The following is a 13,419-nucleotide window of genomic DNA, read 5'->3' as shown; positions in this document are numbered from 1 at the left end:
AACTTCTACAATCAGGGCATTATCAAGTTTTTCTACAGGCAATGCTAATTTCCCACCAAATTTATGCAACACAAAGGAGCATTTGGCTCCAGAATCAAATAGTACATTTGCAGGCAAACCATTTACAAGAAAGGTACCTGAAGCGACGTCTTCTGCCTCCTTTGCAGCCTCGAGCGTCATCTGGAAGGATCTCACCTTCGGCTTCGGTGGTATGTTGGGTCTTCCTGCCTCCTTCTTCTTCGGGCAGTCCTTCAAAATGTGCCCTTCTTCATTACACCCATAACAGGCCTTCTGGTTGAGGGTGCATTCGTTGGCATAGTGCCCAGGCTTTCCGCATTTGTAACAAGTGACCCCTCCGTCACACTTCCCAGAGTGCTTTTTCTTGCACTTGTCACACCACTTCGCTTCTGATCCTCCTCCTCTCGAACCAAACTTCGAGAACCTACTCTTCTTGTTGGACTTCGAGGATCCATCGAACTTCCGTTTCTCACCAACCTCAGCCCTTTCCAGACCTCTTTCCTTTTGTTGGGTCTCCACGTTCTTAGCTGCTCGAACAACTGATTTCAGAGTGGTTGCCATCTTGACTGTTGGGCCAAAGTCAGCCGGCAGTCCGTTTGCGAATTTCTCAATTTTAGAAAGTTCGGTTCGCACTAGGTATGGAAACAACTTCATCTTTTCCGTAAATGCAGCAGCATAGTCATCGATCCTCATTCTCCCCTTCTTCAAATTTTGGAACTCATTGTTCAGATCAATCAGGTCTATCTCTGAACAGTACTGCGCCTTCAGTTGTTCCAAGAAGTCATCCCATGACATTTTCAGAGCTTCTCCTCGTGGCATTGTATCTGCCAATAGCTTCCACTAGCTCAAGACTCCAGTTTTCAATTGTCTCACAGCGAAGACAGTCTTCTGCTTCTCGCAATCGCAGCTCTCAAACACCATCTCCATCTCGGAGATCCAGTCCATAATCTCAACAGGCTTTGGGCATCCTGAGAGACTTGGTGGTTTCGCACCCAATAAATTTTTGTACATCCGCCCATCCTTGTTGTTTATCCCTTCTGGGCCATCCCTTTGCTCACGTTGAGTCCCAACTTGACTCACTTGGCGGCTGTAGTTCCCATCCTCAGATGGCTCGGGAATTGGCTCCGTCTGTTCAACATGTACGGTAGGTTCGTCCCTATTTTCATGGAGCATCCGTCTCATTTCTTCCTTTTGTTCAGCTAGCATAGCCTGAATCATGGCTTGAACTCCAGCCATGGTGACTGGCTCAGGTGCAACTTCTTCAACAACAGGTATTTGCTGAACCACTGGGGGTTGGTTCCTACCTCCATTCGCGTTCACGTTTCCGCTACGGGTCCTTGCCATCTCGATCTATACACCAAATAAGGTGAATTTAGATCTTTATTCAGGATAGACGTTTAAATCGTCCTTATCACTTCGAAACGTTTACATGCTAGTTCTAATATCGTAGTCATACGTTTAGAATCCTAAACACATAAGGTTTCCAGATCCGGTCGGCAACAGACCACAGATCCGAACAAATAACAGCATATCATGCACAAAGCATTTAGCACATAAAAGAATTTTAGGCACAATTCCTAAAATAAGCTAGTGCTCACACCTCACAATCATCGCTTAGCATTCTAAGTTTAAGTCTAGAAATCCTACAAATTCCTAGTTCACTTAAACTAATGCTCTGATACCAACTGTGACATCCCCAAAATCACGGCCAGAAAAGACCGGTTTGTTTATGCTTTATTTAAAAATCAGAGTTACATTTTAAATGAAAGTGTTGCGGAATTTGTCCCAAAACAAAATATGATAAAGATTTATCAAAAGCATTTCCATAGAAATGTATTTCATTAAAAGACTCGGGATGTCATGTTCGTACAGATCAAAACCATAAACAGTACAATATAAGCCTTACTACATTATTTCATATCTACAGGCCTATATCCGTAATCCCTCGTCCAAAACATCACATCTATGCTCATGCGCCACTACCTATAATATAAGAAACTGAGTGGGTCAACCCACCATAAATATGTTTATTAATTTCATCAATCAACAATAACCCGATTACCCGTTCCCGTTATCCTCACTTTAAATCCCTAAACACCTATCATAAGGGACCTAGCCTAAGGATCATCATCGGGACGGACACTACTGCTAAGGGGATTCCTCAGCAATAAATGTCCTAAAGGCAACCATGTGGGGGATGGAGTACACCGGTGAACACATCGTTCACAAACACCTACAGGTTGCGAGCCTGCTAGTGTTCCACTGGACTGTCTAGAAGAGTCTGTGGTCGTCATCCATACTCTGCTAGATGACAAACACCTCGGTACGCTGGGCGTACCTCGGACCTACGCGGGGCGTAGCCATCGGATAAGAGCGCCAGCGAGCTTCCAGCTGTCTAACACTCGGAGTAGATCAGGGCAAGGGTACGCGGTGCGTACAGACTTCAGACGCGGGGCGTATGCGAAGGGCGACGTGTCAAGATCCGAAGCGCGTTCCTTCATCAGCGATGGGCGGCCCAGATGCAGCAACGTCATCAACCTCGCAACAGACTTCGTAGATTCATGCTTCAACTTTAAAAATTCGTTTAGACTCCTTCGGCTAATTTTGGCTCGATTTTAAATTTTATATTATCAACGGGCCGGGACAGGATTGGTCCGTTAATCCTCATAACTTCTTCATCCGACATCCGTTTTTGCCCATCTTTTTCTCGTTACACTACTCTTAACGAGATCTTCGATTCTCGTTCAGGTCGTGTCGGCTAAAAACTGCTTGATCTAATATTCGAATTTCGAGTTGTACACTGCTAGTCCGAAACTTCGAAAAATCATAGCTTCTTCATACGAAGTCAGATTCGGGCGTTCTTTTTATCGATGTTCTTAGTTTAACATATTCTACGACTTTCGTTTAGATCGCTAAGGCTAAATCTCGCTCTATCGTAAATTCACTATTTACGCTTTCCGGTATCGTGTCGGTTTTGTCGCGAAACTTTGACGAGTCATAACTTCTTCGTTATAACTCGGATTTCGGCGTTCCTTATATGTACGGAAACCTGGAGACATATTCTACAACTTTATGTAGAGATATCGGGATTATCTCACACTTTAATTTTGACGCTTATTTTTATTCTTTATTAAATATACATTTATAATAATAAACACATAAACACACATAATTCACATAATACTCAAATATTTCATCTTTATTACTTCAAAAAGAGTTACAAGAGTTGACCTAGACTATTACATTGACAAAAATGCTTAGCCCTGAAACCCGGGCGTTACAAATATGGACACGCTTCCATATTTTCCATATGACAACTCATTCTTAATAGAATCTTATCTATTCATAATGATGTCGATATGGTCCATCCAATAACATGCTTCCAACTACTCACAAGCAACCAATCCTCGTCGAACTTTGGATTGTCCTTTGATAGTTGTTTAATTATTTTAGTCAAAACCGATTCTAGTCTTTTTTCCTTCTAAATGCGCTAGACATTTGGAAAATTTTAGAATGGTCAAATATTATAGCATTTGCAATCGATCCTATACCCGAAGCATATGGGACACGATGCATAATGTCTTACATAAAGATTTGATACTATATCAATCTTCTGCCATAATATTTTATTTGCCATGTTCTCAAAATTCGAATTGTGAAGAGGAATGTCGTAATCATAATCGAAATATTAAGAACACACTATGTACCTTTGACTAAATTTATTAACATTTCTCAACCTAAGCCTTTAGATTTGAAATGAAGCATAATATTTTCTCCCTTAATTATAGCAAAACAACTTTATAACCCTTACTACTTTGCAAGGTATAACTCTTGTTTTCTATAATTAATATTGCCAACTTGCAATACGTGCCTTAATAATCATACAATCATAACATTTATGCTCCCACTATCATGATGATTATTATAAAATATAACACTTATGCTCCCACTAGCTTCGACATGTATTCATAAACATCTTAACTTTCAGAAAAACAATGCTTATTGAATTTCTTAAGTTCATGTTTCTAATACTTAGTGCTTTGATAATCTTTTTATCAAGGCTTCTAGAACCTATACACCTTTGCCTTCGATAGTTCATATGTGTGTCTAAACACTTAAGACTAATTGCCAAACCTCACAATTCAAATTATGGAAAGGGATATCGTAACCATGATTGAATTCGAGAATGCAATTTTACTATCTTCTTAAAATCTTTCTTAGTGAAAGCATTTCCTCACAATCATTTTCATGAAGGAGGAAATCTTATGACACTTAGATTTGAACGGTGTATGTGTTCCTATCCACGTGAATTTGTTAAAACCAAAGTTTACGACAAATTCAAACTCATATGGACCGAACTTTCTTAATCTTGATTTCTTGCCTTATGATAGCACAGCTGCCCACCATGTATTCCAAGTAGTTAAGCAGCTCACCCTTTCCTATCAATGTACCTTTCATTTATTAAGGTGCTTTGCCTTTTATGCGTTCAAAATGAGAACTCATAGAACTCACATGAATAATTAACTCGATTGGATTGGCACAGAAACAAAATAATGTCATCACGATAGGTTGTAAACCTCAACTCGTGTGCTAGTGATGATCGATAAGGTTTATTTGATTTGTTCTTGAAACCTTTCAAGACCATTAAGACTCCCACTGACTCCTTGACATATAAGATTCTCTTGTCAATAACCATTTCTTGACAAACAAATATTCAAGAGTTAGTGTAGCTTTTATCAAAACACTTCATAAATTGGTCCTAGTTGGTCTTTGTCTTATCCAAGACATCACAACTTTCCACATTTAATGAATGTTATAAACCTTCTTTATACTTATCACTCAATGTCACAATCTTAACTCTGAGACTTGTTTTTGGAACGAAGTATGATTGACTTCTTGATTTAACCATTTCTTCAACTCTTGATCCCTCTTCTTAGACATACAATTATACTAAGACTCACTTAGAGGATCAATTGAGATATGGTTCTTAATCATTAAGACCTATCATAAAGCATAAAAGGTACTCTCCCTTCTTCTTAGAATGGAGAAACTTTTATCTTTCTGCCTATATGATTCTTCTTATTCGTTCTGCTATTGATTTAAACCTTTTTCAATCAATTCAGAATTACACTTAATCTTGTAAGTATAATCATATTTACTAAACCTTTAGTAAATCATGACGAATATCTTTGTTACTCTTATGGTGGACTTGATCAACACGTAACTTTGTGTATTCGATCTCCAAGTCCTTCATTTGACACTTTGTCAATGAATTAGTCTAATTTCCAAATATGAAATTTCTCATTCATCGTGCAACCAAGTTGCATGATTCCAAGTTTCTTTCCAATTGAAACTTGGGCGATGAGAAACTCTCCCTATTTGGTAAACTCTTGACTTTCCATAAATAACATAATAAGAACCAAATCCATTATTGCTAATAATAGAAACATTCTAACATCAATTTTCATATATGCCATTGCAAGGATAAATAAATAATATAAAAATAAAAATTTATTTTATTGCGGAAAAATTTTGTCCTTACAATGCAATTCATTGAAAAACTATGTTAATACATATTTCTAATTCTAACTCTAAGTAGTAGCTCAAAATCTAATCTTCACGTAATGCGATAGAAATCCATTTCTTCACAGTTAGATTATGCTCACTTCTTCCCTTAAGCTTCCTCTCTTTTCTTTGATCCTACAAAAGATCAATTGTAATCTTATCACATTATGTATTAAGAATCTAGAATAGGAGCTTAAAAGAGTTAGTCAATGGATTTTACCTATATAAGAGCCATACGTTTCGACTCTCCCATCTCTTAGATCTCTTAGGTAAATGGGGCGACTTCGTCTCCAATGCCCTTTCTCTTGGCAATAAAAGCAAATTGACTCTTTTGGGACATGACATGGAACTACTTCAGACATTGCCTTTCTCTTATGATCAAACTTTTCGATCATAGCATGTGTTTCGTTGCCATTGTCTATATCCATAGAGGCCTTGAAGGCAGATTCACCAATCAACTTTGCTTTTCTATTGCGCAAAACCATTGTTGATTCAGCAGCAATAAGCATATAGGTAAGATCTATAAGGGTCACGTCGCAGTTCATCATATAGTACTCTCTTACGAACTCACTATATGAGTTAGGAAGTGACTGAAGAACCCAATCGACATCCATTTCCTCACAGACGACGGATCCCAACATTCTTAACCTATCAATGTGTGGCTTCATCCCTAGGACGTGTACACACACCGGCTTTCCTTTTTTATGTTTACTTGCCAAAAGGACTTGAGTGATCTTGAACTTTTCAAGCCTTTGAACTTGTGGGTTAGGGAGAATAATTGGAGGAGGGGAAGGAAGTGAAGCATGATTTCTTGTTCCTCGATCGAATCGTGGAATATCATCTTCATGTGGAAAGCTTGTTCCACGGGATTTAGGAAAACCACAGTTGTTGAACTTTTACATCTACAAAATGGGAGAAAACGAATTCAAGTTAGTTGATTGATTGAGTCCTTAGTAAATCACCCAAATGAGATACTAAGGCTAGGACCCAACACAATATTCTACAACTCGGGAGAGGGATGCCGTAACCCTAATTGCAGAATATTTTAAGGTAAGTGAATGACGATTCACTAATTTCCACCACGAAAAACGAAAAAGAAATTTAAGTTTTAATTCTATAAAAACTCCTAGATCCTTTGAGATTCATTGAACTTTCAATGGCATGTTTAAATCTCGATATGCCCCTCTTGTTTGTGACTGGGATGCCGAGGATCACAAAGAGGGTGTGAATAACCATGCAAACTTACATGGTGCCCTCACATGTTACAGTCACCTATTCGATGTGCCGGTAAACCACACACGCTCCACCGAACTATGACAAAAATTGAGTCACCCTTTGCTACCTTTGCTTAGAACCATTTAGTGTGTCGGTTAACCACACACGCTCCACTAACGTCTTCGCAAGGGCACAAAGTGTAATTTCATGGAATTGCATCAATTCACTTTTGCCTAAGTAACTAAGATTGGGAATTTTATGAAAACATTTAATTACTTTTAAACTTCATTATACTTAAAATGGAAGGTTTTGTCCCATCCTACCCGTTCGGCTAATGACCCTCCACTAGTCAAGAGTGCGGTGGGTAAGAGTGGATACCCATTCAATCGCCATTTTATAGGCAATTTCCTTAAACTCCCCTTATAGACCAGCTTCGTGAATGAGGCCTACTAATGGTAAGACTGACTTTTACTCATACATATATATAATGTTAGACTTTTAATGATATATATATATATATATATATATATATATATATATATATATATATATATATACATATATAGGGTGTATTTTACACTTTTAAAATACTAGGTGGTCTAATTTAACAATTATACTTTTAATTCAATTAAATTGTAAACCTAAACTTTTATGGATTTATTAAACTTCTTTTAATTATACACCTTAATTAATTAATAAAACCATAAGGGTGTGATTTGAACTTTTCAAAACAATACTAGGGTTTTAGAATTTAACATTCCTAATTAAACTTTTAATCAACTTTTAAATTCCAAAACTTGAGGGCAAGTTTTTAAACATTTCAAAACATTAGGGTTTAGAATTTAAATATACATCAAAATTAAACAATTAATCAAAATTTAAATTCCAAAACTTGAGGGCAAGTTTTGAAACCTTTTTCAAAACATTAGGGTTTTAACTATTTAAATTTCAAAACAACAAAACTTTTGGGTTCAAATTTAAACTATAAAACCTAAAGGGGAAAATATGAAACTTTTCATAACAACAAGGATCAAATAACAAATAATCTAAATTAACAATTAATCACATAATTATCCATATTTGATTTATTTAATGATTTCTTGCAAAACAATTTATCAATTTTGTCAAAATAATTAATCAATTATCACATAAGGAAACAATTATCTTATTAATTGATAAATATCTTCAATTAGATCAAGAATATAGTCAAATATATCATAAAATCAGATTTATATTGATATAATATGATAAGGTAACTATCCCAAAGCAAAAACAGCAAGAAATCCCAAGATATGCTCCATCTGACGAGTTGACTCGCCAAGTCAAGCTTGGACTCGTCGAGTCTGCATGGACTCGGCGAGTCCAGCCTCCAGAACATCAAAAATCGAATTTTTTGAACATGTAATGCATCAATACAATTGAAACCAGTATATGCTCTGATACCACTGATGGGTTTTGGTCCTAAGAACATCCTATGTGCTCATACAAACCCTAATGCTTGGATCTAGGTTTCTCTATTGTACATGCAAGTTATCCAAGACTATAAACCCTAATTCTAGCATTCAAATAATCATATTAACATGAGAATGGGTTTATAATGTTACCTTGATTGTTATGTAGCAATAACAATCCCAAATCTCCTTGTATTGACTTTGGAAGGCTTAGAGTCACAAGTGTCACTCCTCTAATGGTTCACAAACACCATAAGCAAGAGGATGAAGAGGAGAGAGGATAGAGGCTACCAAAACTCGTGTGAAACCCTAGCAAGAAGCTTAGCCACGTTTTTGGTCCTTAACGGATCTATATATAGTGAGGCAATTAGGGTTATCTAACAAGGAAACCCTAATTTGGATGCTTAAGCCCTAAGCAACCCATGGAGCCTTTTCCTTAAGGCCTTGGACGATTTCATATGGGCTTCCCCTATAGAATTCGTCCACCTTATAATATAAGGCAATCCATGGCCCAAATTGCAATTATATTATAATTACAATTCCAGTCCCTTAAGTTTAATTAATCTCTTTTAGTTACAAAACTAATTACTAATTAATTCTTGACTAATATTAATTAAATAATACGATTTCTCCTTTAATATATTATTCCCATAATATATTAATAAATCATATTTAATCCTTTATCTCCATAATTCATCCTATCAAGTTGCTTTGGTGAAGGCAACCCAAAAGGACCATGCACGATCGGGTCAAGTAGATACCAAAATAGTTATGGACTTAGACACTAATCCAACAAGCTGTCTCAACCAATCACATTGCACTCGCAACCAATAAGATCGCTTCACACCAAGCAAATATTACCAACCACTCTGTAGTCTCACATCACCTATGACCTCTGTCGCCAACCACTTACTAATTCCATGCATGTTGTGGTCTTCCCCCAACCAAACGAACTGACCCACCAAGGTCTAATACATCGGATGGAATCCATGACTACTCAAAATGAAATCCATATGAAAATCCAAAATCCCAACTTGCCAATCTAAAGGGTTTAGAGCATTCTAACACTCCTATGGTATACATGCAACCCTATATGCTTTGGATCTATGTTTTCTCTATGATACATGCATACATTTAATATTCCAAAGCATTATCCTAACTAGCATACAATGGAGTATAAACAACGTGAAATACAAGTTAGATAACATACCTTTTCTTGTAGTTGGAAGCCTTGGACCTTGAAGAACTTAGTGCCCCAAGTGTTGCACCTCAAATGGAATCACACAACACCACCAACAATTGGAATAACTTGAGAGAAGAACACTTGCTTCACAAATCAGCTAGCCCTCGTTTCTTATCACTTTTTTAGGTGCCATTTCATGATCTATGAGGCTTCTTATATAGTGTGCATATTAGGGTTACATCATGTAACTCATGACTTCCCACATTCCTCATGATCCATGGGTTTTAACCTCCATGGAGTATCCATGGGTCACCACATGGGTTTAGCCCAACATGAAGAACTATGGATCATAAGCCCACTTTATAAGAATGAACGGTTTACCAAATCAATCCCCATTTATTTAATTAGTCTCTTTTGATCACAAAATTAATTCCAAACTAATTCTTGATCAATAGTAATTAAATAATATGATTTCATATTAATATATTAGAACTTATAATATATTAATAAATCATAAAGATCCTCTTCTCACAAAATTCTATCCAAATTGTTCTGATGCCATGCAACCCAAATGGACCATGCAACTCTTGGGTCAAGTACATACCAATAATAGTTATGGGCTTAGACACCTAATCCAACAGTCTCCCACTTGGGTAAGTCTAATAACTACTATTGCAAGCATGAGTCCAACCCGACTAGCAATTGTAGCTCTTAACAGCCGTTGTCGAAGCTCTGACCTAGTCAATGACGTGTCCGTTAGATAAGGGATAATATCTTCCTCCATTCTAGATATCATATGGACTGAGACATGGATTATAATCATTCTTTCTGTCCATCTGTTGTTTCCTGATTTCTGATTTATGTTGACTGACTAATTGAACAAATCAAATTAGCCCACGCCTGATGTCATCACTAAATCATCGAGGGGCCCACAGATATCACTTTTATCCATATGGGGTAAAAGGAACAGATAAACTTCGACTCAAATGCTCGCTTGTACTTACTCATCAAATTACACACAACGATATGTTTTATAAACTTCCAAATTCTTGTCATCGCTAGAAGGTGTTAGATTCTAAACTATCATGCAATGATTCTTTTGTAATGTCTAGGTGCCAAAAGTCATAGAGACTTGACCAATGATATTACAAAATATTCCTGTGGAGATTGTTACAAGACAATTCCATGGAAATGAAGTCTCAAATTTAAAGTACATTCCTTTGAACATCCTTTTTTCATAAAAGTTTCTAACTTTCTCATCTATTCTTCAACTCCCAATATGGAAACATTCCATATTTTCCATACGACAACTCATTATTAATAGACTCTTGTCTATTCATAATAATGTCAATATGGTCCTTTCATTACTATACTTACAGTTGTCCTTAAGCCACCAATCTTTGGCGCACCTTAGATTGTCCTTAACAGTTGTTTAACCACTTTTAGTCATATCCGGTTCTATTCCTTTTTCCCTCTTAATGCGCTAGGCATTTGTAAAATTTAGAACACGAGAATATTATAGCATATGCAATCGATCCTATATCCAAAACATATGAGATACGATTCATAATGTCTAACATAAAGACATGATACTTAACCAGTCTTTTGCAATAATATTTCTATTTGCCATGTTCTCATAATTTTGATTATGAAGAGGGATGTCGTAATCATAATCAAATTTTTGAGAATACAATTAACATTTCCATATACAAAATTTCCTTATGTTGAACCATTCCAACATAATATTCATATATATATATATATATATATATATATATATATATACATATATATATATATATATATGAGTAAATGTGATTAAAATCTCAATCTAAACTTTTAGAACTGAAATGAAGTATGAATTCCTCTCCCTTAATTATAGCAAAACAACTTTTTTAAACCATGTAACTTGCGAATTGAACTTTTTGTTCTATAATTAACATTGCTAACTTACAACATTTACCATAATTGATTATGCTCCCACTAGCATAATAATTATTATCTTATTAGCATAACACTTATGTTCCCACTAGCTTTGACATGTACTTAAAAATCAGATGGACTTCTAGAAATCAACACTTTGTTGACTTTCATAGCAAAGTTTAGATTTCTAATATGAGATGCTTTGATAAGAATTTATCTAGGTGTCTCAAACTTATACACATTTCCTCAGATACCTCACATGTGTCTAAACAATTTAAGAACTTACAGCAATAAGTCTAAAATGTTTAGACCTTTTCCCATTTCTCCCAATAATTTTCATGAATTATATAGAAACCTTATGACACTTAGATTTTATGGTGTATGTGTTCCTATCCATGTGAATTTTTCATAACCATAATTACAAGAAAAGGTTAGTGACAAATCCAGACTCATATGGACTGAACTTGTTCAATCTTAATTTCTTGCCACCTGGCGGCACAAGGGCCTACCATTGCTTCCAAGTAGTTATACAAAACAACTGAGAACTCATAGAACTCACATGCATAGTCAACTTTAACTAGAATGGGAACATAAACAAGAATATGACAACACGATAGGTTATGAACTTCAAGTCGTGTGCTAGTGATAAACAATAGGTTTTATTCTTGATTAGTCTTGAAACTTGTCAAGATCTTTAAGACTCCCACTGACCTCTTGACATATAAGATTCTCTTGTCATGAATCATTCCTTGATAAATCAAATATTCAAGAGTTAGTGCGGATTCTTATCAAGACAAACACTTCACATAATTGGCCTTAGTTGGTCTTTGTTTCATCCAAAACATCACAACTAACCAATTTCAAATGTACAAGAGTAAACAAAACTTTTACTCTACATTTGATAAGTGTTTTAAACCTTTCTTAATATTATGTCACTCAAGGTTACAATCTTGGAGTATGACTCTAAGACTTGTTTTGGGAACGAAGTATGACTCATCTTTTTGATTTAAACTATTTCAGCAATTCACGATTCCTCTTCTTAGCCATACAAATGCAACAAGATGTCTTTAGAGGATCAATTGTGATATGGTTTTCCATAATCATTAAGATGATCATAAAAAACGATACTAAAGTACTCTCCCATCTTTTCAGATTGGAGAAACTTTTATCTTTCTGCCTAATTTGATTCTTCTCATTCGTTCTGCCATACATTGAGCTTTTCCAATTTTCAGAATTATACTTAAACTTGTAAGCATAACCATGTCTACTAAACCTTAGTAAATCATGACGAATAGTCTTATCGATCTTTGTGGTGGATCTTTAAGAGTGCACACCCAGTGTACTTGATCTCCCAGTCCTTCACTTGACTCACATATACATGTGAACAAGGAATTAGACTTAATTTACCAAAGATGAAAATTCTCATTCATGATGCAATACAACTTTCATGATTCCAAGTTTCTGTCCAATTGAAACTTGGGTGATGAGAATCTTTCCTTATTTGGTAAATTTTGACATTACCACAAACAAAGAATCAAATCCATACTGCTAACATACAAACATACAAACATCAATTTTCACAAATGCCATTGCAAAGAGATATAATAAAATAAAACAAAATTTTATTTATTTATAAAATGTGAAAAAAAACTTTCCTTACAATGCAATTACAAATGAAAACTATATTGTTACATATTTCCTAGCAATCTATCATAACTCCTAAGCAGCAGCTTAAAATCCGATCTTCGAATCATGCGATTGAAATCCATCTTTGCGATCAGATTCAACAAACTCTTCCTTTAAGCTTCCTTCCCTTTGAATGATCCTACAAAACATCAAAATGCAACCTTGTCACATCATGTATTAAGAATCAACAATTAGGAACTTAATAGAGTTAGACAGTAGACTTAACTGAAGCAAAGTCAAACTTTTCGATTCTACCTTTTCTCGGCTCTTTCAGGTAGTCAAGGCAGCTTCGCAACCAATGCTCCTTCTCTTGGCAACAGAAACATATGGACTCTTTGGGAATGGTACACGAGACAATCTCAGATTTCGCCTTTCTCT

Source organism: Lactuca sativa, chromosome 2, assembly GCF_002870075.4.
Source record: "Lactuca sativa cultivar Salinas chromosome 2, Lsat_Salinas_v11, whole genome shotgun sequence".
NCBI classification, from domain to species: domain Eukaryota; kingdom Viridiplantae; phylum Streptophyta; class Magnoliopsida; order Asterales; family Asteraceae; genus Lactuca; species Lactuca sativa.
Note: the sequence above shows the minus strand (reverse complement) of the source record.